At 42.8% G+C, this 8,202-nt stretch overlaps 1 pseudogene; it reads right to left on the bottom strand.

Annotated features, from left to right (window-relative positions):
- Positions 1-5,731: 5,731 nt before the first annotated feature.
- LOC102250703 lies at positions 5,732-6,779 on the bottom strand (annotated as a pseudogene).
- Positions 6,780-8,202: the final 1,423 nt, after the last annotated feature.

Raw genomic sequence — 8,202 nt, 5'->3', positions numbered from 1 at the left:
GGGGGGGGGGGTGTGCCAGAAGGAGAAGAGAGAGAGCAAGATATTGAAAACCTATTTGAAGAAATAAAGACAGGAAACTTCCCCTACCTGGTGAAAGAAATAGACTTACTAGTCTAGGTAGCACAGAGAGTCTCAAACAAGAGGAACCCAAAGATGCCCACACCAAGACACATCATAATTAAAATGCCAAAGGTTAAAGACAAAGAGAGAATCTTAAAAGCAGCAAGATAAAAGCAGTTAATTACCTACAAGGGAGTGCCCATATGACTGTCAGCTGATTGCTCAATAGAAACTTTGCAGGCCAGAAGGGCATGGCAAGAAATATTCAAAGTTATGAGAAGCAAGGACCTACAACCAAGATTACTCTACCCAGCAAAGCTATAATTTAGAATGGAAGGTCAGATAAAGAGCTTCCCGGACAAGGACAAGCTAAAGGAGTTCATTACCGCCAAACCAGTATTACATGAATATTAAAGGGTTTTCAAGAAGAAGAAGAAGAAGAAGAAGAAGAAGAAGAAGAAGAAGAAGAAGAAGAAGAAGCAGGAGAAGGAGAAGAAGGAGAAGAAAATGAAAAATATAAACTAAATAGCAATAAAAATTCAAATCTATCAACAGTTGAATCTAAAAATCAAAATAAATGAACAAGGAATCTAACAAAATAAACTGATGAATAGAACCAGAGGCATGGAAATATGAGACACACTGACGAATCTCAGAGGGAAGGTATGAGAAGCGGTGGGAAGAGATTAACCAAAGAACTTATAGGCATATATACATAACGCATGGAAACAGACAATAGGGTGGTGAAGGTATGGGTTGGGGTGGGAACTGGGTGAGGGGGGGCAATGGGGTAAAGGGGACATCTTTAATCTGTAATACTCTTAACAATAAAGATTATATATACATATATGGAATCCTGGCTACTGTGGGGAGAAGACTATATTCTGTTTGTTTTTTTGTTGGAGGGAGGAGGGCAGAAGCAGGAGATGGGAAACCCCAGGGGAGATGTGGACACAAACCTGTCTGCCCTCCATCCCAGGGCCAACATTCTGGGTACTCACTACATTATAGCTACACTTATTGAGTACCTAACCCACCCAAAGGGAACATTTAAAAGAATCCCAGAAAGGTGAAATCAACCATATTTTTCAATGCATTTGAACAGAATTACTGATTTATTTGTCCATTGACAAAGGTGCAGAAAACCACGTGGCTCTCACTGGAAATACTAAGATGGTAGCGCATGCGTCCTCATTTACTAACATCTTGATTAACACTAACATCACCTTGAAGGCCTGGGTCTCAGGGCAGTTTAGTCCAATCCTGGATTTCAGTGGCTGTCACAAGAATGGGAGTGCAATGAAAGAGGGGCACCACTGGGCTCACTGAAGTGCCTCACTCACTGGGAATTCCATCCACGGGTTGTGCAAAGGGTTGTGTTAGAATCCAGCTACTATTTGTCTTCCCTTGATCTTACCCACCAGTGGGAAGGTGCCACATGTTTGTTTCATAAATGGACTCAAAACCCAAGGTAACCCACCCTAAACGGTTTGGCTCAGTGGATAGAGCCTCAGCCTGCAGACTGAAGAGTCCCGGGTTTGATTCCGGTCAAGGGCAAATGCCCGGATTGGGGGCTTGATCCCCAGTGCAGGAGACAGCCAATCAATGATTCTTCTATCTCTTCATTGATGTTTCTATCATTGATGTTTCTATCTCTCTCTCTTCCTTCCTCTCAGAAATCAATAAAAATATATTTTTAAAAAACCAACAAGGTAGGCCTACATTTTAAAACTCTAAGGTTTCAGAAATAGATTATTCTAGAATTAGTGTTGATGGCCACACAACTTCAAACATTCTAAAGAACATTGAACTGTGCACTTTAAAAGTGTGAATTTAATGGTATTTATTTTTTTTAGAGAAAGGAAAGGAGAGAGAGAGAGAGAGAGAAATGTCAGTTTGTTGTCCCACTTATTTATGCATTCATTGAATGATTCTTGTATGTGCCCTGACAGATCAAGCCTGCAACCTTGGTATATTGGGACAATGCTCTAACTGAACTACCTGACCAGGGCTATCTAAATTTTATAACAGTTTCTGCTCCCAAGTTATTTCAATGTGTAGGTATGAGGGGGGTTTATTGTCAAACACATTGTTGGCCACAAAGTCAGGTGTCCCTGGAAACATTCCTAACATCTGTTTGATTGTCTTTACCTTGAAGGGGTAGACACATGGGAAGTGTGTTTTTTAAGGTTTTTATTGGGGGCCTCAGACTGACAGCTCTTGTCACTCAAGACATGTCAGCAGCTTGGTCTTGAATTAGGAGGGAAGTTAGAAAGAGAAGGAGGAAAACTCACGAGAGCCCTTTTCAATACGTTGCCATCAAGATGACTTGTTCTTGGTTGTCTGGAGAGTTTTCACGGTCACACCCAATCATGAAACTGTGAGCAGGATACCTCACTGGCTGGGCTCAAGCTGCTGCAGTAGAAACATCCAGGGACTTCTTTTTTTTTTTTTAAATATATTTTATTGATTTTTTACAGAGAGGAAGGGAGAGGGATAGAGATTTAGAAACATCGATGAGAGAGACACATCGATCAGCTGCCTCCTGCACACCTCCCACTGGGGATGTGCCCACAACCAAGGTACATGCCCTTGACTGGAATAGAACCTGGGACCTTTCAGTCCGCAGGCCGATGCTCTATCCGCTGAGCCAAACCGGTTAGGGCCATCCAGGGACTTCTAACATGAGCCTGCACTTACCCCTTGTGTCCATAAATCAATCTGAAGAATGCATTGATGATTAACACTTTGGTTGGATAGTGGGTCTTACAGGGCTCAGAAGACTCATTCCTAGGAAGCCTCAGTATCACCCTCTTGTAGAAATGGTGAGCCATTGAGGATGGGGCAATACTGTAACTATGGGATGTAAATTGAGGCCAAATTTTCCCAAAAGGAATGGGCAGGTAAATGGAAGGCAGTCAGGTTGTATGGCCTTCATTGTGAAGGACACTCTGGATCATTTCCATATTGTGACCTATCATGGTCCTAAGTTTGCGGTCTGTCTCATTTTTCTGTATTTTGCATCTAGTGTAAATTTACATAAGCCATAAAGAGTATTAACAGTTATCTTATACTAGTACTTCTTCAGTAATCATAAACAGTTGGACTATATAGGGAAAAAAAGAATTAAGTACAGTGGAACCTTGTTTCTTGAACAATTCGCTTCTCAACCTCACAGCCCTTTCATGCTGATACCTGTATGATCAGTCATGCATCTCTCAGGTGACAAACAGGAGAAAATGCGTGAATATGAGTCAGTTTACCACTGTTAAGATCTCAGGACAGTATGCTGTGAATATTTCTGTGTGTGTTTTTTTCTTTTGTTGCTGCTTATAATTTTTGTTACATTTTCATTTTTTACTGTACATTTCCTTTCCTTTTTGTTAAATTTTCATTTACAGTTCATGCCCTTTTTGTTTTTAAAGTGCTTATTTATAGATTAAACAGTATAATAGATAGGTATTGAATATAAGAAAGGTTAAAACAGGGAATCATTTGGGGTTCTGGAACAGATCAATTCAATTTACATTATTCCTAATGGGGAAAAAGAATTCGGTTTTTGAACAGCCTTCCAGAATGAATTAAGTTTGAGAAACAAGGTTCCACTGTATAACTATTATAATATTATTAGTAGACAGGTAAAGACAACCAAAGAAAATGGATTTTGAGTTCAATATCAATCTGGAGATTCACAGGCCTTGTCAATGTCTTGGGATCGCTGTCTGCCTCTGTTGTCAACAGCTTCTCATCCTAGAGGAGTCAGATGTCTGTTTTAGGTGCAGGCAAGTGGACATCTGACAGGGGCAGAATCGTTTTTAGATGAGAAATGTGAACCCATGAGTTAACTCCTTTAAGTTGAGTTGCACACAACAAAACTAAAAAAAAAAAAAAAAGGTTTAGTTAGTTGCACATGGATTCATTAGTAACACCTGATCTGGTCTTTTCTAATGAGATTGGAGAGAGTCTTTTATTTGATGTCTCTCCCAATAGACAAAATCTGCTGATTGTAAGCCATGGTCTTTGAAGTCTTCGTTTCCTGGAAGCACTCTGTGAAATGAATCATCTACTAATTTATTGATTTTTTTAAACAGAATCTTTTATTAGCAGGGAGCAAAGAACATTCTTGGTTCAAGATAATTTGATTGCTTACTGCTGTTTGTTTAGCTGCTGCATCAGCTAAATGATTTCTTTTTGTTTGCTGGTAGCTTTAGAATGTCCAGGAATCTTGATTATTTCCAGTTGTCTTGATTGCTATATGTGATCTAATAATTCTGCAACCTGTTTTCCATTCTTTATAGACTACCCCTATGGAAGTTAAGAAGCCTTGTTGCTTCCATAACATTCTAAAGTCATGAGCTACACCAAAGGCCCAGTGACTGTCAGTGTAAATACTGACTACTTGGTCTTTGGCTAACTGACAAGCTTGAGTTAGAGCAATTTAATTTATTTGTATTTTTTATTGATTTCAGAGAGGAAGGGAGAGATAGAAACATCAATGATGAGAGAGAGTCATTGATCAGCTGCCTCCTGCATGTCCACTGGGGATGATTGAGCCCACAACTCAGGCATATGCCCTGACTGGGAAATGAACCGTGACCTCCTGGTTCATAGGTTGATGTTCAATCACTGAGCCACGCCAGCTGGGTGAGTTAGAGCAATTTACTTGGCTTGTTGGTCAGATCTTAATTTGGCTACATGAGAACTTTCCATTATATCCACCTGAAAGTTATTGCATGTTCAGCTGAGTTATGTTCCTGTTCGTCTTTGAGATAAGATCCATCTGTAAACAAAAATAAGCCTGCATTATCAATAGGAATTTCCTGTAAATCTTCCCAGGAGCAAGGAGGTGGTCGGTGTTTCTATCCTGTAAAGAAGGTAGTGAAGTTGCCGGGTTACGACTGTTACATTGAGCAAAAATAATAGTAGGTGTAGAAAGCAGGAGTATTTCATAAGAAGCCAGTCGAGTAAAGCTGAGAGTTTAGCAAAGATTTGACAGAATAAGGAGGAACCTAAAAGGTTAAATGTTTGCATAACATGGTTGCAGCAGGGGTGGCCCTCATGCAGCGAGGGAGCCCGTTTGGTACTGAGTCTAATTGCTGACTATAATACTCTATAGAGCTATGATGCGCTCCGTGTTTCTGAGTTAGAATTCCTAAAGCATTTTCTTTATTTTCCTGTGTAAGCGGGAAGAAAGTACATTTATGATTACATGTCCCAAAATTGGAGCTTCAGATGGTTCTTCCTTCAGAGCTCCTACACTTCGTTTCCCTTCTACTTGAATGAGATCAAGTCCATCTGATTTCAATATGGCATATAGAGGTGGAGCCATTAATGAACAGGTTGAAACCCAGTTGTGACAGTGTCCAAATATCTTTACAAGCCCCGGAGCTATTTCCCTAGTTCTTGGAAGAGGAAAGGCAAGGATGCATCTGAGTTGTTCAGGGTTAATTAGTAGCCCATCTTTTTTTTTTTTTTACTTTCCCAGAAAATCCTCAAAACCATACTATGAGTTAGGTATATTTATTATCTCAAGTCCAGAGAGGTGAAGTTATTTGTCCAACACCACACAGCAAGTGCCTAGCCAGGATGTGATCTTAGGTTAGTCCAACCACAGAGCCCTAGACCAAGACCTTCCTGCCTGTTGCCCACTGAGCTCATTTTCCTCCAGCCTGAAGTCCCCCCACACCCACCACTTTCCAGGAGGAACAGCAGGAACAGAAGGAGGACTATTGTTGGTGGAGCCCCAGGCACTGTAAGGTCCTGGAGAAATAAGAGGACAAAGGTGCCAAAAGCTCTATGGGGGCATCCCTGGGCCTGGTGCCCGGGAGGTGGAGACAGTGCAGGTGGAGGTGCAAGGGCATCTGGGCAGGCGTCAGGTGGAGGCGTCTGCGGAGGGCTTCATCCAGGACCTGTCTTTGGGGTTTGGTGCTCTCTGCAGGCAGTAGAAAGTGTTGGCCCATGACAGTGCCCATGCGGGCTGAACACCTGTGGTCCCCGAGCACAGGGCAGAGCTGTAGTACCATGTGAACCTGTAGCTGATCAGGGAACACGGTTAGTGGTTGCAGCTGGACCAGAGCACAGCCAGGGCCTGTGGCCACCACACGGAAGTGGCTTAGGGTCCTCTTGACACCTTCCAGAATGTCCTTTCGGGACGGGACTTCACTGAAACTACAAAACCAACACCATCAACGTGTTCCAGTTTCAGAGCTGCTTGGGTCTTCCCCTCAGAAGTAGCTGGGATCCCATCAGTGACAGCCCAGTAGGTGGCTCTTCGTGAGTGGGAAAAGACTTCTGGAGGCAGCTTGCTGTCTGGGGACAACCGGAGAGGAGTACAAGCCCAGGTCTCCTTCCCAGATGCTCGGACAACCTGGGGCTCCTGCTCCCTGAGCCCCAGGAACTGGCTCAGCTCTGGCAGTACTGAGAGCAATGTCAGCTCTCCTGGTCTTCCTGTCACCGGAAGACCCCTGGTGTTCGTCTCTGGTGGTCCTTTCTGGTCCATCACAGATGGCCTCAGCACACCGACCAGCTCCTCCCTCCTGAGGTTCTCTGGCAGCAGCAGCCCTGGGAAGGACTGATTTCCCAGGGCCCCCAGTCGTTTGCTGGAGCCTGGAGGTTGCAGCTGACGCTGGGCCTCGGTGCTAAAACCTGCGAGCTGAGCGAACCCCTAGCCCCTGCCACCAGCTACCCAAGACATGCCCCCAAACCCGGTAGCCACCCATCTAGTATCCCATCTTTAGATATAGGACCGCCAAGGTACGTCACTTGAGGCACACAGAACTGGAGCTTGTCTTTTGAGACACGGTGTTATTTTATAGCCAGCTGCTGTCATAAGTAAATGGTGTCCTTTAGGGAGTCTAGTTATGTCCTAGAGAATAAAACTAAATCATCCACCTATTGGTTAGGGTTCAGTCTCCGGGAAAATCAACATCATTTAAATCAGCCTTTAGTATCTGAGACAAATGGGTGGGTTTCCGTATCTCTTCGCATTACAGTCCAAGTAAATTAGAGATCTCCTCCAGGTGATAGTAAAGAGCTATTGACTGTCTTTTCTACAGGAATGCTGAAGAAGGCACTACAGAGATCTTATGAAAAATATTGGCAATCCACAGGAATGGCTGATAATAGGATACATGGATTTAGAACCACAGGATGTCTGGGAATACCTCTTTTTATTTTTTAAATCCTCACCTGAAAATATGTTTTTATTGCCTTTTAGAGATAGAGGAAAGGGGAGGAGGGAGAGAGAGAGAGAGAGAGAGAGAGAGAGAGAGAGAGAGAGATGAGTGTGAGAGAGAAACTGATCAGTTGCTTCCCACCTAAACTGGGGATTAAACCTGCAACCTAGGTATGTGCCCTGACTGAGAATCGAACCATGACCTCCTGGTTCATGGGTTGATGCTCAACCACTGAGCAATACTGGCCTGGGGATAATTTCAATTTCTCATAAAGCATTGGTAAGAAGAAGGGAAACACTCTCTCATAACCCTTAAAGAAGCTCCATGCTTGCTCCTATCTCTCTCTCTCTCTCCCCCTCCCCCCCTTTTGTTTTCTAAATTCCATTTCAGTTTTTGACAATTTTCCTTAAGACGATGTGGCTTTTTACAGTAAAAAGAGACTCTCTTTTGACCTCATTGGGAAGTCCTTCGGGGAGGTCTGACCTGATGGCTTACTGCAGTGATGGCGAACCTTTTGAGCTCGGCGTGTCAGCATTTTGAAAAACCCTAACTTAACTCTGGTGCCGTGTCACATATAGAAATTTTTTGATATTTGCAACCATAGTAAAACAAAGATTTATATTTTTGATATTTATTTTATATATTTAAATGCCATTTAACAAAAAAAAATCAACCAAAAAAATGAGTTCGCGTGTCACCTCTGACACGCGTGTCATAGGTTCGCCATCACTGGCTTAGCTGCTGGAGCTATGCATTCATAATTTTAGTAGCTTTATCCTTTTCTGCCTTTGAATCGTTTCAAATACAGTGGGGCCTTGACTTATGAGTTTAATTCGTTCCGAGACCGAGCTCGTTAAGGAGCTCATTAAGGAGCTCGTTAACTCAAATTACCCTATCAACTCAAAGCAAAAAATCGGCCAAGAGACAGCTCGTATCTCAAAAAACTCGTTAGTCGGGACACTCGTAA

The sequence above is a fragment of the Myotis brandtii genome, unplaced genomic scaffold (genome assembly GCF_000412655.1).
Source record: "Myotis brandtii unplaced genomic scaffold, ASM41265v1 scaffold744, whole genome shotgun sequence".
NCBI lineage: Eukaryota > Metazoa > Chordata > Mammalia > Chiroptera > Vespertilionidae > Myotis > Myotis brandtii.
Note: the sequence above shows the minus strand (reverse complement) of the source record. Positions and strands in the feature narration are given on the sequence as shown.